Source organism: Chiloscyllium plagiosum, unplaced genomic scaffold (genome assembly GCF_037043375.1).
Source record: "Chiloscyllium plagiosum isolate Xiang-an unplaced genomic scaffold, Cpla_swu_hap1 HiC_scaffold_50, whole genome shotgun sequence".
NCBI classification, from domain to species: Eukaryota; Metazoa; Chordata; class Chondrichthyes; order Orectolobiformes; family Hemiscylliidae; genus Chiloscyllium; species Chiloscyllium plagiosum.
Genome location: NW_028270188.1, coordinates 51684865 through 51695204, shown reverse-complemented (window position 1 = coordinate 51695204; position 10340 = coordinate 51684865). Strand labels below are relative to the sequence as shown.

Below are 10340 nucleotides of genomic sequence, written 5' to 3'. Positions count from 1 at the left end.
GTCCCAAATCTCTGACCAATGAAGATAACCGTGCCAAATGGGGAGTGGAAACGCTAAGATGGAGCAGAGGGGTTAGGGTGCGAGAAAATTCGGGCTTTCCTCAGATGCTGAGTGAGGATGTATTGGATCTGGTCGTGACTCAGCCCTGTTTCACTTCCCTGTCTTGGTGTTTTCTCTGATCTCTGGCTGACCTCAGACCTCGAGAATGAAAAGAGGAAACAAAGCCTTCATCAACAACAGTGGCTCAGTGGTCAGCACTGCCGCCTCACAGCGTCAGGGACCCGGCTTCGAGTCACCCTTGGGCGACCATCTGTGTGGAGTTTGCATGTTCTTCCCCCCACTGCACCGTGTCTGCGTGGGATTCCTATGGCTTCCTCCCACAGTCTAGGGATGTGTAGGTTAAGGTGGATTGGCTATGCTAAATTGTCCCATAGTGTTCAGGGATGTGCAGGTTAGGGTGGATTGGCCACGCTAAATTGTCCCATAATGCCCAGGGATGTGCAGGTTAGGGTGGATTGGCCACGCTAAATTGTCCCATAATGCCCAGGGATGTGCAGGTTAGGGTGGATTGGCCATGGGAAATTGTCCCATAGTACCCAGGGATGTGCAGGTTAGAGTGGATTGGCTATGCTAAATTTGTCCCATAGTGCCCAGGGATGTGCAGGTTAGGGTGGATTGGACATACTAAATTGTCCCATAGTGCCCAGGGATGTGCAGGTTAGGGTGGATTGGCCATGCTGAATTGTCCCATAATGTCCAGGGATGTGCAGGTTAGGGTGGATTGGCCATGCTAAATTGTCCCGTAGTGTTCAGGTATGTGCAGGTTAGGGTGGATTGGCCATGCTAAATTGTCCCATAGTGTCCAGGGATGAGCAGGTTAGGGTGGATTGGCCATGCTAAATTGTCCCGTAGTGTTCAGGGATGAGCAGGTTAGGGTGGATTGGCCATGCTGAATTGTCCCATAATGCCCAGGGATGTGCAGATTAGGGTGGATTAGCCATGGGAAATGCAGGATGCTCTTTGGAGGGGCAATGTGAACTCGATGGGCCGAATAGCCTGCAACCACACAATTGTAGGGATCCTAGAAAAGGATGAGACATTGCCCTGGTCGCTTTAAGGAGTTCCTTTAAAGTGGAGAGATTTAAGGGAGAGAAATCCAGACTCGAAAGGGGGGGGGGGGAAGCAATTTTGAAAAAGAAAATGAATAAGGCAGACTCCCTGAATCCTGGTGCTTTTTAAAAACAAAATATTCTGAAATGTATGTAGCTGTCCGCAGTAGTCATACCCAGAGGTGGCGTCCTGTGAGTGTGCTTTCAATAAACCAGAACCCTCCCCCTGTCTGGCCATGAGAAACTGAGAGGTCTGTTCCTCTTTTAGAAAAAAAAAGTGAGCCGAGTGACTCAGTAAGCGAATGAAAGTTATCAGCCCCACCTTACAGAAACAGCCAAACCAACAAGGAAGCAAATTGCGGACTAGTTAACTTTATTTCTTTACCCCCCCCCAAAAAAAAAACACACACGAGGACTGTCGATAAAAGTTCAGATGTTTTTCTCTTTTTTAAAAAAACAGTGGAACTTGTACTTTTGAAAACTCGACTTCCTGATTGACTTAGAGAAAGAGAGAGAGAGAGAGCCTGACAAAAGGTAAGCCATGGTGTGTTCGGAGATGTTGAAAGTCCCCCAAGATCTTGGAGACGACAGAAGGGGGGGAAGAGAGAGAGAGAGACCTGTTTTAAAACAACGAACCTTTTTAGTCTCTTTCTGCCTCCTGCAGTTAATATCTGAGGCAGAGACGGAAACGTTGCTGGAAATCTTTTTTTTAAAATAAGTCAGGGAGTTGAAGAAATGGGACATTAAGTAAACGAAATCAGCAATTTTAATGTAATCAGTACTTTGAGGCGCAAAAACAAAAGACTCGAGTTGTCCCTTTTGTGAGGAGTTTGAGATCAGTTATTATTCCCAATCTAAGTTACAAATTACTTTGTTGAGTTTCAAAGGCGTGGTTTGGAATTTCATTTTTTTTTGACAGAACTGAATTTGAGGATTTCTTGGGTGAATGTGCCGTAACCTCTCTCTTCTTCTTCTTGTTTTACTTTTTTGACCTTTTTGGGGGAAAAAAAAGCTCCTCTATACAACTGGGCAGTCGTGTTCAGAGCTTGCGGTATGAGTTTAAAACAAAAAGGGCAGGAGGTTTTGAAAGTGGTGGGAGTCCCAAGTCTTCCCCCTCCCTCCTTGTTGTGGCTGGTTTTGTGTATTGCATGAGCAAACTTGACCCCCCAAGGCTCCCCATCAGGTTTGGCTGAAGGTTATAGGGCCTGTCTTTGTGAGAATTTCTGACTTCATTGCAGAACTTCCTTCCCCTCTCTCTCTCTTTGCAAAACCCTTCTCGTCTCGAGTTTAACTGCCTCACTGTGTAGTCCAAAACTTGTTCTACTTGTTCATTGAACTAACTCGCTCCATTTCCTACTCTCAGTTGGGGGGGTGGTGAGTGGGGAAGGGTAGAGGGAGGTAGACCAGTTTATTGGAGACCTGCGTTTCAGTCAGTAGCCTTCCTTTGGTTCATATTTTGTAAAAACAAAAAGCAACAGGAAGTTAGCCGAAGCAAAGGGGACTGTAGCTGCTATCGTCGCTTGTGGTGAAAATGCCACCGACTCCACTGATGCCCATTTAAAAAAAATCTCTTGGGGAGGGCATTCTGCCATCTTTACCAGCTCTGGCCTGTCACGTGACAAATTGACCCCATCTGCCTCCTCTCTGAATTGGGCCTAGCAAGACCAAAAGCCTCAAGGTCAATTAGAGGGATGGAATGGAGTGGCGGGAGGGGGGGAAACAAAGGTTGGCAACTATGCAACCTTCCTTTGGATCGTAGAAATCTCCTTTCTCTCCCTAAACCACCACCCACCACCACCGACATTCTCCCTACTGTCTTTCCAACTGTGATAGTCTTCCTTCCAGAGCCTACTATTTTTACAAAGTTTTCTTTTTTTAAAAAAAAGTTTGCCAGAAAATACTTTGAGATGGCTTGAGCAAGGAGAGGGGCTCTTCGGCTCATCAAAAACGAAGCAGTCCCGTTTTCCAGCCTTGTATGAATTATAGAATCCCTACAGTGTGCAAACAGGCCCTTCGAGTCAACACAGACCCCACCCCGAAGACTATCCCACCCAGACCAATTCCTCTACCCTATTGCTCTACATTGATCTCTACTAATGCACCTAACCTATACATTCCCTGGACAATCCACCCTAACCTGCACACCTTTGGACTGTGGGAGGAAACCGGAGCACCTGGCCAAAGCTCACGCAGGCACGGGGAGAATGTGCAAACTCCACACAGACAGTCAACCAAGGCTGGAATTGAACCCGGGTCCCTGGTGCAGCGAGACAGCAATGCTAGATTAGATTAGATTACTTACAGTGTGGAAACAGGCCCTTCGGCCCAACAAGTCCACACCGACCTGCTGAAGCGCAACCCACCCAGACCCATTCTCCTACATTTACCCCTTCACCTAACGCTACGGGCAATTTAGCCTGGCCAATTCACCTAACCTGCACGCTTTTGGACTGTGGGAGGAAACCCACGCAGACATGGGGAGAATGTGCAAACTCCACACAGTCAGTCGCCCGAGGCGGGAATTGAACCCGGGTCTCTGGCGCAGTGAGGCAGCAGTGCTAACCACTGTGCCACCCATTGAGTCACCATGCTGCCCCTGATATAAACTGATACCCCCCACCCTGGGTGCTAAGGGATGAAAGAAATCTGGATTTCTGACCGAAGACCACACTCCACTGCTGAATGCACGCATTTCTGTTCCTGACGGGAATCCTGTCCATTTGAGGGAACTGTGACCGGGATGGGTCACTTTCTTTGACTTTCAGAATGCAAGGTGGCGGGGTTTCTTTTTTTTTCTTTCGCCAGCGCTGGCTTAGGCATCTGCGTTGTTAAACATTACCTCTCCTTGGAAAGACGGAATTTAAAATCCTGTAGCTCCTTTTGCAATCTCAGCACCTGCAGGCGCTTGGAGGTGAATGAGTCGTTTGGAATTGTGGGATTGGCGTCAGAAAATGTATCCAGCTGGTGATCTTTTTGTGTGTGTGTGTGTGTGTAAAATTTGTGTGCACACAGTTGGGCGAGGGGCCGATGCCTTAAGGTCTCTTGATTAGGGACAGTTGCAGAGTTGTGTCCCGGGCTGGGTCTACAACTCTGCGGACGCAATCGCTGACCTGCGCCGGTTCCCATTTAGCCATCGTCTCATTGGAAGTTGGAGCGGGAGTAGGCAGATTGGCCTATCACCATTTAACGTGGATCGGATCTCATCCTGGTCCCAGCTCCACTCTTTTTCCACCTGCTCCCCCTAGCCCTTTACTCCCGCCTCTCATCACAGAAATGTCCCCCTCTCTTTCTTGACTATAGATTCGATTCTGCCTCCGCTGCACACTGTGGGTCAGTGAGTTCCACAATGTCGGTGTTAAGATTCCTATCTGCGCTTTCCAATCCTCCCCCCAACCCCCAACACCTCCCTATTGCTGTAACCTCCAGCCCCTTGAGTTTTTCTTTCACATGCAGAATGTGTGGAATGAACTGCCCGAGGGAATGTTGGATGCGGGTGCAGTTACAACATTTAATGAAGACATTTTGGATAAGTCCATGAAAGGTTTGGAAGGATATGGACCTTATAGAAGTTGATAAAATAATGAGGGGCATACTGGCAGGTGTCTTTTCCCGAGGATGGGGGAATTCCAACACTTAAGGGGAGAAGAGAGAGATTTTTAAAAAAGACGTGAGGGGCAAACATTTTACACAGAGGGTTGTTCGCATGTGGAGTGAACTTCCTGAGGAAGTGGTGGATGTTACAATGTTTAAAAGACATTGGGATAAGTATGTGAACAGGAAAGGTTTGGAGGGATATGGGCCAGGAGCAGGCAGGTGGGATTAGTTTAGTTTTGGAGAATGGTCGGCATGGATTGGTTGGGCCGAAGGGTCTGTTTTCTGTGCTGTATGACTCTAAATGGGTCTGGTTTAGTTTGGGAACATGGTTGACATGGACCCAAGGCTCTGTTTCCATGCTGTATGACTCTATGACCCCCATCTGAGCACCCTCCCAGAATTCTGTGCTAGTTCCCGTGGGGCGGCACGGTGGCTCAGTGGTTAGTACTGCAGCCTCACAGCACCAGGGACCCAGGTTCAATTCCAGCCTCGGGCGACTGTCTGTGTGGAGTTTGCACATTCTCCCCGTGTCTGCGTGGGTTTCCTCCGGGTTTCCTCCCACAGTCCAAAGATGTGCAGGTCAGGTGAATTGGCCATGCTAAATTGCCTGTAGTGTTAGCTGTATTAGTCACCGGGAAGTAGGTCTGGGTAGGTTACTCTTCGGAGCGTCAGTGTAGACATATTGGACTGAAGGGCCTGTTTCCACACAGTAGGGAATCTGATCAATTATGTAACTGCTCCTCCGTTGGCGTTGTTTCTCCCCCGTCCCTCGCATTCCTCATTTCTAAGGTGCACCTCAAAGACAAAAGGAAGAATTTTACTTGCATTGGAGGCAGTCCAGAGAAGGTTCACTCACTGATCCAGGGTATGGAGGGTCTGACTTATAAGGGAGAGGTTAGAACAGATTAGATACCCTACGGTATGGAAACAGGCCCTTCGGCCCAACAAGTCCACAACGACCCTCGAAAGAGCAACCCACCTAGACCCATTCCCCCACCTTACATTTACCCCTGACTAATGCACCTAACACTATGGGCAATTTAGCATGGTCAATTCACCTGACCTGCACATCTTTTGGATTGAGTAGATTGGGCCTGGATTCAATGGATTAGAGGCGACCTTATTGAAACATAGAAGGTTCTTGGGGGGGAAATTGACAGGGGAGAAGTGGCGAGGTTGTTTCCCCTTGTGTGTGGGAGAGTCTAGGAACCAGAGGGGCGTCATCTCAGAGTCGGGGGGGGTCGCCTGTTAAAGACAGAGATGGGGAGGACTTTCTTCTGTCTGAGGGGAGATGAGTCTGTGGAATTCTTTGCCACAGAAGGCTGGGTCATTCAGGATATTCAAGGCTGAGAGTGATTTTTAACCAAGAAGGGAATCCAGGATTATGGAGAAAAAGGTAGGAAAGTGGAGATGAGGAGTCGCAAAGCAGACCCGATGGGCCTACAGCCATTCCTTTTGTTTCAAGGTCTAACCCTCCCCGGCTTGGTCCAATCTGCCTTAGTATATCTCTTGACGTGGCTCAGTATCACGTCGCTGTTTTGTGAAACGTCCCTGCGGAAAGTTTCAGGGTGTTTGGTCAACACTTGAAGGTGCTATGTGAACACAAGTTGTTGTTGTGGTTTCCCCTCCCTCGCTGACGTGTGGGGCGTTCCAATTAAAAAGGAACTCCAGCCTCAGCTTTCCCGCAAAGACTCCCATTTGCCCAGGAACGTGCGAGGCGGGTTCTGGTCTTCCCAAGGTATATGGTCGTCAGAGTGTCACCAGCTCTGAAAAAGACGTTTGCCATCTCTTGGTTGGTTGTGGGCGCAGGTCTCCATGCTCACCTTGCAAATGAAAGTGAGTGTTTGTGTTTCGCGTGTTCTTAATCAACAGAAGCGTTCCCCGCTTTTGGTCATCAGTGTTTTAGAGAGTCATAGAGATGTACAGCACAGAAACAGACCCTTCGGTCCAACCCGTCCATGTTGACCAGATATCCCAACCCAATCTAGTCCCACCTGCCAGCACCCGGCCCATATCCCTCCAAACCCTTCCTATTCATATAGCCATCCAGATGCCTCTGAAATGTTGCCATTGTACCAGCCTCCACCACTTCCTCTGGCAGCTCATTCCATACACGTACCACCCTCTGTGGAAAAGGTTGACCCGTAGATCTCTTTTCCCCTCTCACCCTAAACCCATGCCCTCTAGTTCTGGACTCCCCGATCCAAGGGAAAAGACTTGTCTATTTATCCTATCCATGCTCCTCATGATTTTGCAAACCTCTATAAGGTCACCCCTCAGCCCTCGACGCTCCAGGGAAAACAGCCCCAACCTGTTCAGCCTCTCCCTATAGCTCAAATCCTCCAATCCTGGCAACATCCTTGTAAATCTTTTGTGAACCCTTTCAGGTTTCACAGCATCTTTCTGACAGGAAGGAGACCAGAATTGCACGCAGTATTCAAACAGTAGCCTAACCAATGACCTGTACAGCCGCAACATGACCTCCCAACTCCTGTACTCGATACTCTGACCAATACAGGAAAGCATACCAAACGCCTTCTTCACTATCCTATCTACCTGCGACTCTGCTTTCAAGGAGCTATGAACCTGCACTCCAAGGTCTCTTTGTTCAGCAACACTCCCTAGGATTTTACCATTAAGTGTATAAGTCCTGCTAAGATTTGCTTTCCAAAATGCAGCTGCTCACATTTATCTGAATTAAACTCCATCTGCCACTTCTCAGCCCATTGGCCCATCTGATCAAGATCCTGTTGTAATCTGAGGTAGAGAGACAGACAGCAGCCTCAGCCACTGTATGATCATTGGAACCACACCAGATAAAGTGGGAGATGTGAATCTCACCTCCATCTTCAATCCTCAATGCGATGGGAAGTGATGGCCTAGTGATATTATCGCTAGACTGTTAACCCAGAGGGACCCGGGTTCGAATTCCGGATGGTGGAATTTGAATTCGGTGAAGAATCGGCAGCGATGACTGTGAATCCACTGTCGGGAAAAACCTGGCTGGTTCGCCGATGCTCTTTCGGGAAAGAAACTGCCATCCTTACCTGGTCTGGACTCCATGTGACTCCAGACCCACAGTAATGCGGTTGACTCTTAACTGCCCTCTGGGGCAGTTAGGGATGGGCAATAAATGCTGGCCCACTCAGCGATGCCTGTGAATGAATTAAAAAGAAAATGAGGTGTTGGGGCAATTTCTGTATAACCCCCGACCTCTCCCCTCCCCTGCCAAATCCCCAGCTGCCTTCAGCCTGCCCTTCACCCGCTTCCTGGTCAATGTCAGGAGTACCCAGGTTTTTGAAGTTTGATTTTGAACAGCAAGCTCTTGGATTCCTGGGAGTAAACTCGCTGCACACACAGGGTGGTACGGGTGTGGAATGAGCTGCCAGAGGAAGTGTGATTCTAGATGAGAGTGGTGCTGGAAAAGCACAGCAGTTCAGGCAGCATCTGAGGAGCAGGAAAATCGACGTTTTGGGCAAAAGCCCTTCATCAGGAATTTCCAGCATCTGCAGTCATTGTTTTTACCCTGCCAGAGGAAGTGGTGGAGGCTGGTACAATTGCAACATTTGGATAGGTATATGAATAGGAAGGGTTTGGAGGGATATGGGCCGGGTGCTGGTAGGTGGGACTAGATTGGGTTGGGATATCTGGTCGGCATGGACGGGTTGGACCGAAGGGTCTGTTTCCGTGCTGTACGTCTCTATGATATTTTGCTTACAAACTTATTTTTTTTTACGCTGTGCCTGGAACCTGGAACAGGTTCCAAAAATACGCCATCTTCCTCTTGGCTGGCCGTATGTCGATGGAGTGTTGCCACATCCTGGTGGAATCTTGAGACTCTTGGTGTAGAGAAGACTGAGGGGAGGTTTGATTTTGAGATGTTTGTCACAGTCAGAGATGTCTACTGTGCAGCTAATTCTTGTCAGTCAGAAATGACCTCCTCGCTGTGCTGAGACCCCATTTTCCAGCACTTAGCTCATAGCTTTGGTATGGAAGTGAACTTCTAGAGTCATACAGCATGGAAACAGACCCTTCTGTCCAAGGCGCATCACACATCATTGCAAAAGATAAGGAGGTGGGTACGGTAACATTTTAAAAGGCATCATCTAGATATCAATCATTTTTGTAAAATCAGGAGAGACATGGGTAGGATAAATAGACAAGGCCTTTTCCCCAGGGTAGGGGAGTCCAAAACTAGAGGGCATAGGTTTAAGGTGAGAAGGGAAAGATTTTAAAAAGTACCTAAGGGGTAACTTTTTCACGCAGAAGGTGATGTGCACATCGAATGAGCCACCAGAGGAAGTAGTGGAGGCTGGGACAATTACAATATTTAAGAGGCATCTGGATGGGGTCATGAATAAGAAGGGTTTAGAGGAATATGGGTGAAATGTTGAAAAGTAATAGAGTCATAGAGATGTACAGCATGGAAACAGACCCTTCGGTCCAACCCGTCCATGCCAACCAGATATCCCAAGCCAATCTAGTCCCACCTGCCAGCACCCGGCCCATATCCCTCCAAACCCTTCCTATTCATATACCCATCCAAATGCCTCTGAAATGTTGCAATTTTACCAGCCTCCACCACATCCTCTGGCAGCTCATTCCATTTGAATTTAGGATAACTATTCCCTTGATTTAGAGGGGGAGTTGAGGCAACCCTGATAATTATAGGCCAGCGAGCCTTACTTCAGTTGTGGGTAAGGTGTTGGAAAAGGTTATAAGAGATAGGATTTATAATCATCTGGAAAGGAATAATTTGATTAGGGACGGTTAACACGGTTTTGTGAAGGGTAGGTCGTGCCTCACTAACTTTATTGAGTTCTTTGAGAAGGTGACAAAACAGGTGGATGAAGGTAAAGCAGTTGATGTGGTGTATATGGCGTCAGTAAGGCATTTGATAGGGTTCCACACGGTTGCACAAAATATGGAGTTTCGGGATTGAGGGTGATTTAGCGGTTTGGATCAGAAATTGGCTAGCTGAAAGACGACAGAGGGTGGTGGTTGATGGGAAATGGTCATCCTGGAGCTCAGTTACTCGTGGTCTGCCGCAAGGGTCTGTTTTGGGGCCACTGCTGTTTGTCATTTTTATAAATGACCTGGATGTGGGCGTAGAAGGATTTTGCGGATGACACTAAGGTAGGCAGGGTTGTGGATAGTACCGAAGGATGTTGTGGGTTACAGAGGGAGATAGATAAGATGCAGAGCTGGGCTGAGATGTGGCAAATAGAGCCTAATGCGGAAAAGTGTGAGGTAGTTCACTTCAGAAGAAGTAACAGGAATGCAGAGTATTGGGCTGATGGTAAAATTCTTGGCAGTGTAGATGAACAGAGAGATCTCGGTGTCCTAGTGCATAAACCCCTGAAAGTTGCCACCCAGACTGATAGGGTTGTTAAGAAGGTATATGGTGTGTTGGCATTTATTGGTAAGGGGATTAAGTTTCGGAGCCACGAGGTCACGCTTCAGCAGTACAAGACACTGGTAAGGCTGCACTTGGAGAATTGCATACAGTTCTGGTCACTGCATTATAGGAAGGATGTGGGAGCTTTGGAAAGGGTTCAGAGGAGATTTACCAGGATGTTGCCTGGTATGGAGGGAAGGTCTTATGAGGAAAGGCTGAGGGAACTGAGGCTGTTTTCA

The 10340-nt window shown here is 48.0% G+C and overlaps 1 protein-coding gene across 1 annotated transcript in view; it reads left to right on the top strand.

Moving 5' to 3' along the window:
- Positions 1–1427: 1427 nt before the first annotated feature.
- LOC122544689 (CDC42 small effector protein 1-B-like) overlaps positions 1428–10340 on the top strand; it is a 45467-nt gene continuing 36554 nt past the window's right edge. Inside the window, exon 1 of the mRNA XM_043683964.2 lies at positions 1428–1643. The gene's annotated coding sequence lies outside the window, so the exon portion shown is untranslated. The remainder of the gene's footprint in view (positions 1644–10340) is intronic.